This window comes from Grammomys surdaster, unplaced genomic scaffold (assembly GCF_004785775.1).
Source record: "Grammomys surdaster isolate TR1022 unplaced genomic scaffold, NIH_TR_1.0 269431, whole genome shotgun sequence".
In the NCBI taxonomy this organism is placed as follows: domain Eukaryota; kingdom Metazoa; phylum Chordata; class Mammalia; order Rodentia; family Muridae; genus Grammomys; species Grammomys surdaster.
In genome coordinates this window covers 2469-13093 of record NW_021625187.1, presented here as the reverse complement: position 1 = coordinate 13093, position 10625 = coordinate 2469, and the positions used below count along the sequence as shown (strand labels likewise).

Below are 10625 nucleotides of genomic sequence, written 5' to 3'. Positions count from 1 at the left end.
AGGTGTATGGAAATACTAAACTCATATACAGAGAATGATTTATTTACTATGAATTGTTGACTACCTGAGCTTTGTGTATGAGTAGGAAATTTCATCTAGGGGCCTTCTGAACAGTGTTGCAAATGAAGAAGTCCTCACTTCAATGCTCTAGAAGAGTTATTTGAAAGCACACTTGGCAATTGGAGGACTGTAGTTTCAAATAGTTTATTCAGAAAGAAAATGATTATACCAACATGTTTATTGTTTGCTCTCAGGACACTGATGGGAAAATAGCATTTAAGTATTTATTTCTAAATGTATCCTTCTTAACAGGAAAACCAGGAAAGGAGTTACGATTGCCTTGGACATAAAGATTTACCATATAGTTTTAGCTCATAGCAACAAATGTCAAGAGGCTGCTAACCCCCAAAACTAAAGTAGAGACTCTTTAGCAATGTATCTGCATCTCCAACAGAAGGTTTTTCATTCAGCTGATCTTAATGGCCATTGCACTGAAAGCCAGAACCACAGATTTCATCACAATGGCCTACACTATCAGGTATGGTATATCCTGCAATTCATTAGAAATGATCCAAATTAAATCATAATAAGGATGTACATAAGGATTACAGCAGCATCTTAGTTGGGGTCTCTGTGAGGTTGAATTCTTGAAGATAAGTAGCATCTCATAGTCCAATGGACACAAACAGCACAACAGTGTTGTCAGATTCCCACATGCCATATCATAAGCTGCTTACAATGATTATTTCAAACACAAAAGCTAAAGAGATCCTGAGGAGATTGCTCACCTTGTTGAGGCACTCCTCCCTATTGGTAAATCTGAGGCTAACATGAATAAGTATACATTTAACCAGGTCCAAATTGAATATGGGGAAAAAAATGGGTCAGTGTACACAGAACACTGAGCTCTTAAACCTTGTCATTTCCACCGAATAGTCTCATTTATGTAGTTTATGTGTTAGTGTTTAACATAGTACACGCAACAGTATAGAAGGCGTTGAAATACATGACAATGAAAGGAATATCCCCTGGAAGATGGTCTGAAGAGCAACTTTGATCTACTTATGAATATTAATGTTAGAAATTAGTAGTGAAAAACTACAAAGTCATATAATAGGCAAAGCTTACTTTAAGTGTTTGCAATACAAAAGTAGCGGAAATAATTTAAATAGTCATAATAATAACAGAGACTGTCCAGAATAATTGCATTTCTAAATCATGTTAGTAGACAAATTGAGATAAACTAAACAGCTATATATTGTTTGCTGAAAGTAACAAGCACAATGCAAAATCATTCATATACTACATACATTGACAAGAAAATTTTAATTAAGAAAAACATATATATATATATGTGTGTGTGTGTACACGCATGTTCTTATGTGTATATGCTTCCCAAACATGTATGACAAGCTAAATTCATTCCTCATTACCAAAAAATTAAATTGTGTATATAAAACATATGGAATGATGGATATTTTCATCATTTCCAACTATATACACAATGTTCCACCTCCTGAAAATTTGTTATATTTGGTTGAAATGTTTAAAGTATCATGACTATATATGTGAATAATTATATTCCTCAGGATATAACTGCAATTCCACTTATACTGTATTTCCAAAGTTATTCAGATCACTTTTCAGTTCATATATTTGTATGTGGTATTAATGTTCAAGAAGCATGTTCACTACTGGATACTAATGGTATTTGAAAAGTGAGAAACAGTAAGACATTTAGAAAATGCCTTGGCCTCTGCTCATGTGAAAGGATTAAAGGGACAACAAACTGGATCTCTTTCCAGGACATCCTCCTTAACAGTTAGTTCTAAAGTGCTCCAAAATCTCGGTGGAATGTGCTTCCTAACTGGGAGAAAACAATAGCCACACCATTGGGGAAGTTACATTAGCAAGATAGAAGCCATCAATTTGCAAGTGATGGTGACTTGTATAACACTCTGCCCATATCCTCCCACTTTGTAATGGCAGGTCTGAGCCTGAGTTGACCCTGTTGGTTGATTTTAAAGCTCAACTGGAATCATGATGGAGAATGCTGTTGTGGCTGACAAATAACATGATGTATAACATGGTGGGACCTGGTTATTCCCATCTTAAATCCCATGGAGAAGTTATATTTGATTCAGAAAAATTCAATTCACAGGCCCCCATCTAATTTTTAACGTTTTTCTTTATTTTCCAGGGTGAAGTATTTCATTTGAAAGATGCCTATATCGTATACATCTTCCAAATAGAATAAAATGTTGACCAGAGTTAAAAATAACACAAGTGTTGAATAGCATTCAGCAGCAGAAAAAGTTCTGTTTGTCAAGTATTTCAGTTCAGAACAGTTTCTCCCCAATCATTGCCTGTCTTACTTGAACCTTTTATTTCCTTCATAATACTTTGCTTAGTTGTAACCTTATTTATACACTGCAGGGTTATAAGTCCCTCACATTCCTGACACTATACTGATATCTATTTAATTATTATTACTATTTTATAGATATGCAAAAAACAGACAGGCTAATTCAAATACTCAAATTCAGGAATCTACACACGTATAATCAACAGTGTATTCTTCATAGCCCTGAAAAAAACACATTGTGCTTCCCACCACATATGATAGTATTCAGAATTTAATCACTCTGGAAAGATTTTAAGAAACAGCCTAATATTATGTGAATGAAGTCTATGGTTCTAGAAATTGAAAATTATCAACAAAAACTATGTGGAAAATATAAAATACTTACATATGTGTTTCTTTTGTGTATCAAGACCAAATATCAGTCAAAACCAACTGTAAGTCTAAAAATACTCATGTTTTCTTTTGGTAACAAAAAATGATTTGAAGATTAAGAGTGAAAGAGCCTGAATCAAGTCAAATAGCTATGAAGTATCAGAGGAGGTATATATTCAGTTTATATGTGATAAATTTTAGAGATATTTCATTTATTACTTTTAAATATTTCCTAATACAACAACTTTAATGAAGATTTCACCCAACAACAACTTTCTCATTTCCATTGCTCCCCACATATTTGCCCATCCAACTTCTGAATGTGTACGTGATTATGTTTGGGTTTTTATCTTTGTGTGTATGTGTATGTACAAAAAATGTAAAGTACACAAGTTCTAGAAAGAAAAAATTATACAGGAGAAACACAGGGTGTCAGTTCTGTATTGATCTCCAATTCCTGATCATGGAACATGCCAATGAGTATGGTGTACACTCCCAGTTTAATGATATTGTACAAAACTAAATTTGTTTTGCACAGCAAATATCAACTGCAAATATCTTATTGAGAAGCTACTCTCTGTGTGGTTTACCCTTTTACATATTGGCATATTATCTGGTTTCATCAACTAAAAGACTTGTGTGTACTGTCAAAGATGTCCTGAGATCTTATATGGTATCAGACCTATTGTGTTTGTAAGACACTATTTCATAACTCACCCATGATCTCTGGTTTCTAGTCTTCCCCACTCATCTTTATAGATCCCAAAGCCTCAAAGGGGGGATATTGATGAAGGCATCCCATTCAGAATTGAATACATCAATGTCTGTCACATTCTACACATGGACCATTTCTGTGACGCTGTACTAATTACCATCTATTGCAGGAATATGTCCATATCATGTTTGTAGAGTGAAGCACTAATCTATGTATATAGCAGTATTTACTTGGGTGTCAATCATTTTGTTTCAATGATCCTTTAGCAGAGTAATAGGAGGTGGTATTACATGACCTATAAATTCTCAGAGTCTTTTCAATTTCAGCATTGTCTTCTATCAGCTCTGTCTCTGGAGTGGGCCTTAAACCCACCAAGATGTGGTTGTGGTTAGTCACATAACATTTGAGACACTATTATAATAGTATATCTCCTGGCAGTTCACTGTTTTAATTCTGAGGATTTGGTACAGATCAACCTTAACTATTAGGATCCTCCTTTCATAATATGTAACTTCCAGTACCATGAAGTTTACTCATTAGGTGTGAATGACATATTTGGATATCAGCTTCATTTTCTCAATGTTCAGTAACATAAATAGTAATACCTTTGGCACTGGTGCAAAAACATCATATTGTGCAGTTACTAATACCATGGAAATAGCCAATAATGGTTTGTATTGTTGGTGGGAGTTAGTGTATGAAAGCATTTGGCCACTAATTGAAAATGGCGTAACCTATTCCTGACACAGGAGGTTTATTGGTGACATAAAATGTCCTATTAGGGAATTATTTCTCCTACTATACAATGACTCCATGTTGATATCTTTTTATACATGTACATATTTAAGAAGCTTCCACATTAGAGGATTCCCATTAAGATATTCAAACAAACTATAGTGAGTCTACGTGTGTCTGCATGTATTTGTGTGTGAGTGGCTGGGGTGGGTATGGGTGTACATTTCCATATTCCTTCCTTTATGGTTCTTTCCCATTCCCGTAATAATATACATTCCTGTTTTTCTCACTAGGACACTATACTGTCCTTCAGCTTCCTTGGATAATCATTCCATCTTGATTCTTACTAGCTGCTTGAACTTTGTGGTAATTGTATTAAAACACACATATAGAAATTTAAAATCTAGCATTTACATACAAGACAACATGTGTTATTTGGAGCCAGGCAGACATCACTCAGGAAGACTGTTATCCATCACATAGCTGTGATAAACACACATGAATTTATTGTTAAAATTAGAGAGGCAATTTTCAGTATTCAAACTCAGTCTTTTCCTTGAAGTGTATTGGTCCACATGGAATTCCATTAATGTCTTAGACACAATGCCAAAGTATATAGAAAATATGTACTTGCATGGCTTCTGAGAAATATTTGTATGACAAAGAATTCTAACTTCATTCTTTGTGCTTCATACTTTAAACAAGACTATCAAATACTTAGACAAAAATTATAAACAAATGAAATTTTGCTTCTTAACCATAGTCATACTTTGAGAACCTTCCACCAATGGACTAAGTACACAAGTATCAATGAGTTGCAGGAATAAAATGAGGAGGGAAACAAAAACAAGAAAATGTGATTTTCATTTTATACATGATTTCCCTTGTACCTCCTTGGTTATTCCCAATACACTGCAAAAAGGTGAAAACTCACAAATGCTACTAAATTATAACAAAATTTAACTCACCTAACAGGAACAATTTTAGAAAGAATAAATATCTCACATTCAGAGAATGAGGGCAGTGAAGGTTTAAGAACTGAATAGGCTTTGTGGTCTAAAGCTAAAAACATTGACTGAAGTATCCCTACTGGACCTGAAAATAACTAAGGCATATGTCACTGGCTTGTGGCTGTCTAAAGGCTACTCAAACTAATCTATTTAAAATGGGTTTCTTCTCTATCTTCAAATGGTAATATGCAGAGACAGCATGCAGGATATCCTAGTACATCACCAAGGCATGCATAAAGAATTTTCAGGAGTCTGGAATTCTAACTTCAGTAAAACTCTAAATCTTCAAGATGAGTGTGTTTCCCAACTCGTTTGTCCATTGGGACAAAACTTGCCATTCCTCTTGTTTCTGATTCCATATCACAATGAGGCCATCATCAGGGTTAATTCTGAAAGCAACATTTGGAAACTGTGAGTGAATCAAAGATGAGATTAGAACGGTACAGGAAGTCAATGATGTATCCTTACTACAGGAAAGAGGCTGTTGGTGTTTTTGTGTATATGACCAAGGCATCAATTTCTAGAGCCTGCCATCTTGGATAGAAGAATGCAATCACCACTGGCTACTTAGTGACTCACCATAGAGTCTAGTGCAAATGAATGACTTGAGAAGCAACATTCAGATTCCCAGGGATTTGGCCCTGAGCTGATCTACACAGCATGTTTCAGTTTGAGATCTCTGTTGAAAGTCTAACTGTTGATTATGAGTTTTTGATCAGTCAAAATAGAACCAAAGAAATGGAACTTGGAAACAGTGGATATGATGTTTAAAACAGAATCTTCCATGTTGGAATATGGGCAATCTCTTTGTCATTTGCTTAATTGTTTGATTTAAAGGCAGTCAACTCACAACAGACAGTACCAAATCTTCTTCAGTTGGTGCTGGTCTGTAAATGTTTAATTTGGTTGCTAGCCTACCCTTTAAAAATAGAGCCATATGTCCAGCAGCAGTACAAAAGGAATTCCAGAAAATGTAGGACAAAAAGGAATGCTTAAAAAATATCCTAGCATTTAGTGATACAGAGAATTAATAAGCCATTTGTGTGACCACCTTGGTTTTGAGTGAAGGTTTTGAGACAGCGATTCATCCACACAACCTTAGAATGAGTATTCATCATATTTGAAGAGTGTTCCAGAACAAGAGACTAACATAATTATCATGAGAGAGACCAAAGTGCTTTAATCTAGCAACTGATAGAAGCGGATCCAGAATCTCATATCCAAATAATAGGTAGAGCTTATGTGCAGCATCCTGTGCAGCAGGGAAAAGAAGTAGAAGAATCACAGGGCTCTGGGACAACATAAGAACAGGGCCCACAGAACCAATGGACAAGAATTAATGATGGCTTGGAGAGTAGGAAGCCTGTTCTGATCTCACCAAGTTTTAGGAATTGTGAAGATGGCTCAAGAAAATCTGGTTCTCAGAAGGACCATGTAAACCTGATATAGATACTACCCGTGTTATCTGTACTTAATGAGGCTTTCGTGACTGTCAGAAGGCACACTATAGCATCATTGGTTGGTTTATGGCACAGTTCACCTTGGTCCTGTAACTAGAATTGTCCAGGTGAAGTGACTGAAAAAACTGTGTGAAAAAAATGTAATTCCAGGAATACGGGAATGATGTTGAAGTGCACCTCAAACAGTAGAGCTCTAATGGGATGTGTGCATTATGAGGTAGACATCTAGTTATGGCAATATAAGGTTGACACTGGAATTGAAGTTCAGGGAAGCATCATCTGGGAAGCCTAATGTGTGATCAGTGCACATAAAACTAGAACTTGGGGTGTGTATGTGGCACAAGTGAGCTTAGCTCTAGCATAAATCACCTGGGAAAACTATGGCAGATCCAGCATGTCCTGGTCTAAGCTTTAGAGTATTTGAAAGGCTCTGAAAAGTAAGTTTCAGTGTAGTCTCACAGGCCCTAGCCAATCTTTAATCTATGCATCTAGATACAGTTCACTTTCTATGAAGAAGGTAAATGTATTTTTGTATCATGAAGAACTAAAATCAACAAGTGTTACTGGAGCAGCATGACAGGAAATGGCCATGAGAGTTAATGGGATATTCTGGTAGATGAAGACTTCGAGAGTAAGGAGAAAGAGCTGGTGTGCATAGAGAGTTTCCTGGTTCATTAAGTTAGTTTGTTCACTGGAGAACTCACCAGGAAAATCTAGTACAGCACTTGGGTGACTGGAGCAAGGCCTGGACATAATCAGTGACAGTGGCAGGAAAGGCTTCCAGTGGAAGACTAGACAAAGGCAAGAATAGGAATCTGCTGAGAGCAGTTGTGAGATATGGTATTACAGTATAGTTCAGAAACTCTCAGGACTGTGCTGTGAGGCAAGGTCAGAGTTAGTAGGAAAGTAAACACTTTGAGTGATTTGGAAATATTCACCAAATCCTCTTCATATGGAAATAGCACATGCAGGTTCACTAATGAGAAAACTCACCAGAAAATACACATAAATCAAGTTACTGAGCCAGAACTCACAGGACGGGAAGAGCCCTTGTGGGCCTAAGTCCACAAAACTCATCATTCCAATGATACATGATCTCTCATAAGACACAAGCATGGGTATGTTGAGGTGACATAACAAAACTAGGTTCTGTGGACTCTACATAGTGTAAAGTAGGTATAGTCATTGCATGATGGGAAGTTATTGAATGACTATGTGCATGAGAATCTTGGCAGAGCTCTATGAGAAGAGCTGGAATTCAGTTTGCATCCAGAGTTTCACATTATAGTGTGCAGATAGTACTGGTTTCTTGTTTCTGGGAGAAATTAACAAGAGATAGTCAATGCTGGATCTTTGTTCCATGTCAAGTCCTGTCACATTGTGAATGAGACTAGCAGGGACATTTCTAGAGATCTCATTGCGAAAAGACCCAGCATTCATGGTGTGCTACGCTTCATGTCCGGAGACAGTGTAGCTGGGCTTGACTCTGGGATACATCACAAGAGAAAAAAGGTCATAAGTGTAGATGATGTTTGCTACTTTGTGGATTCTTCTTTTTTTCCACCCTTTCAACCTTTTCCCACAGGTTATATATATTTTTTAATCCCCCAATACTAGATAGGACACTAAAGAGGATACAGGGGAAAGAAATGGATATTATTTAAGATTAGGAGCATCAATCTCTTTTTGGCAACTTGTTTGCCATTAGGATGTTTAATTTCTTCTTTCTTATTTGCTCCTGAGTACTGAACCAATGTCAAACAACCACAATGAATAGCAATAAAAAGTAATAAAACAGCAACCCACACTGCTTCTCAGAGCCCTACAATTATTACACCCTCTGAAAATCCACCAGAATTAAAAACATTAAAAAATCGCAGAAACAACCTATACCTGACAACATTATATCCCTGCTAGAGCATGATGCTAAACATAGGTCTTGTAGATAATCAGACACAGCAATGTATCAGTCACCTGGAAGTAAAATGAAAACATTGACTTATAATATTTCTGTATTTTTTTAAAGAAACCAAAATTGCCAAATTGCCACTGTTTAGGAGCTTCACAGCATGTTCCAGAAGGACCTTAAGTCAGCAATAAAAGTGGGACCCTTGAGCATGTTACGAATCAGAAACCGTGAGGGAACACTGCTTATGGTTTGATTCTTCAGAAGTACCACAGATGGCATTGGTTGTGGTTTGAATATGTTTGGCCAAGGGAGTGTCCCTGTTATGAGGTGTGACTTTTGGAGTACATAAGGCCTTAGACCTAGTTGGATAATGTGTGTCATTGTAGGGGTGGACTTTGAGTAGGTCTACATAGCTGCCTTGAAGATAGTTCTCATGGGTGTAGAGGGGTCGAATGATAGTTATGAACTCGCACATGGGCGGGGCGGCTTGGTCGCACCCGTGTGCCATGGACATTGAAGGGCCCTGGGATCAGGGGAGCAGGGACACAGCACAGACTGCAGCGACAGGGGAGGAAGTCACGGGGACTGCTGCTGAAGTAGGAGGGAGTCCCACAGGCAGCTGTGGAGGGCGGAGAGGCTTTTCCAGCCGAGGCAGCTGGTCAGGCCCCAGGCAGCAGTGCACTTGTCCTGGAGGCTTTTCCCACAGGTGAGTTTCCCACTTACACAAGAAAGTGAAAAGTTCCAGGAGACATGTGGAATCGAAGAGATTGACATTTTATTGGTCATGCTGTAAAAGTTGGATCTGTATGTGGATGTGCCCCTGGCAAATGCCAGGAGGGGCTTCCTTATATTGGGGAGTGGGAAAGAGGAGGAGCAAGGGAGGAGAAAACTTAGTTAGTTATCCCAGCCTTCAGATAGAGGCAGAGGCCTGTTAGTCATGCCCTTTACCTGTGCCTTACATGACTGACCATACAGGTTAAAAGGAGATGAGACTGCATGTTGGATCTCTGGATTCTGGGGGCATGGCAAAACACCCCAGGATGTCCTAATACAGCCAAACAGTCAAGATGCAAAACACTCAGTGCTTTCCTCAGCATCATGTCTAGATGGATGCTGCCATACTTCACGTGGTGATTTTATAAATGTCTAACTTCTGGACCTCTGTGAGCTAGCCCCTGATTTAGCGTTGTACTTTATACATATGCCATGGTCATGTTTCTCTTCACAGTAATGAAACAACCTAAGAAAGTCTTCTTATATACTCCTAATCATCATCCAAGTGTTGATAACATGCACAGTGAGCAGGGCTATCCTACATCTATCATAATCATTAAACATTTGCCATGAGTTACTTCCTCCAAGACCAATCATTTTAAAAAGCAGTGTTGGACTGGATTTCTTACAAACCATATTCCTAGAGAAAATTTTTATTTGAGCTTCCCTCTATTCATGAGAGTCTACAATTTTTCAAGTTACCTAAACCCTATAATCAAAATAACTATTCTCCATCAAACTTTGTCAAATAAACTGGCATGATGGTTCAGTGTTGAAATAGCAAAACTGCAGTAGAACCATGGTAGATGTTTTGAGAAGCTCTAAGGCCACATAATGTGGGTCAGGAGTAGATATACAACATGAAGGTCTAAAGAGGGTCCTGCATGAAGCTATGAAGCAAGTTTATGCTGTTCCTGTGTAGCTAGGAGGTTGTAGAGTCCATGATGTCATATGACTGGTATAGAAAGTTACAAGTTTGTGGTAAGGAAATTCCATGATATACACTTCAGGCTCCAGCCAACACAACTAGAATGTTAGCTCTCTAAGCCCTTCAAAATGAAAATGACTGTATCATATTGGTAGATGACAGAACCAGAGTTGTTGGATTCAGAGTTTGCCTTCACAGATTTAGGTCTTCCTTCAAGCTGCTCTCTCCTTGGAGTTTGACTATTCCTCTATTTTCTGATGGTCACACTTATTCTCTGTACCTTTTATATGAGGAGTATGTAAGCTGTTTTAACTTTGTTCAGTGTGTCACAGTAGAAAAGCTGTTCAGAATACCAGA

At 37.6% G+C, this 10625-nt stretch overlaps 1 long non-coding RNA gene across 1 annotated transcript; it reads left to right on the top strand.

Moving 5' to 3' along the window:
• Positions 1 to 317: 317 nt before the first annotated feature.
• Positions 318 to 2281, top strand: LOC114616086. Its single transcript, XR_003710590.1, has 2 exons — positions 318 to 538; positions 2201 to 2281. It is a non-coding gene; the product is annotated as an uncharacterized LOC114616086 (long non-coding RNA).
• The last annotated feature ends 8344 nt before the right edge of the window (positions 2282 to 10625 follow it).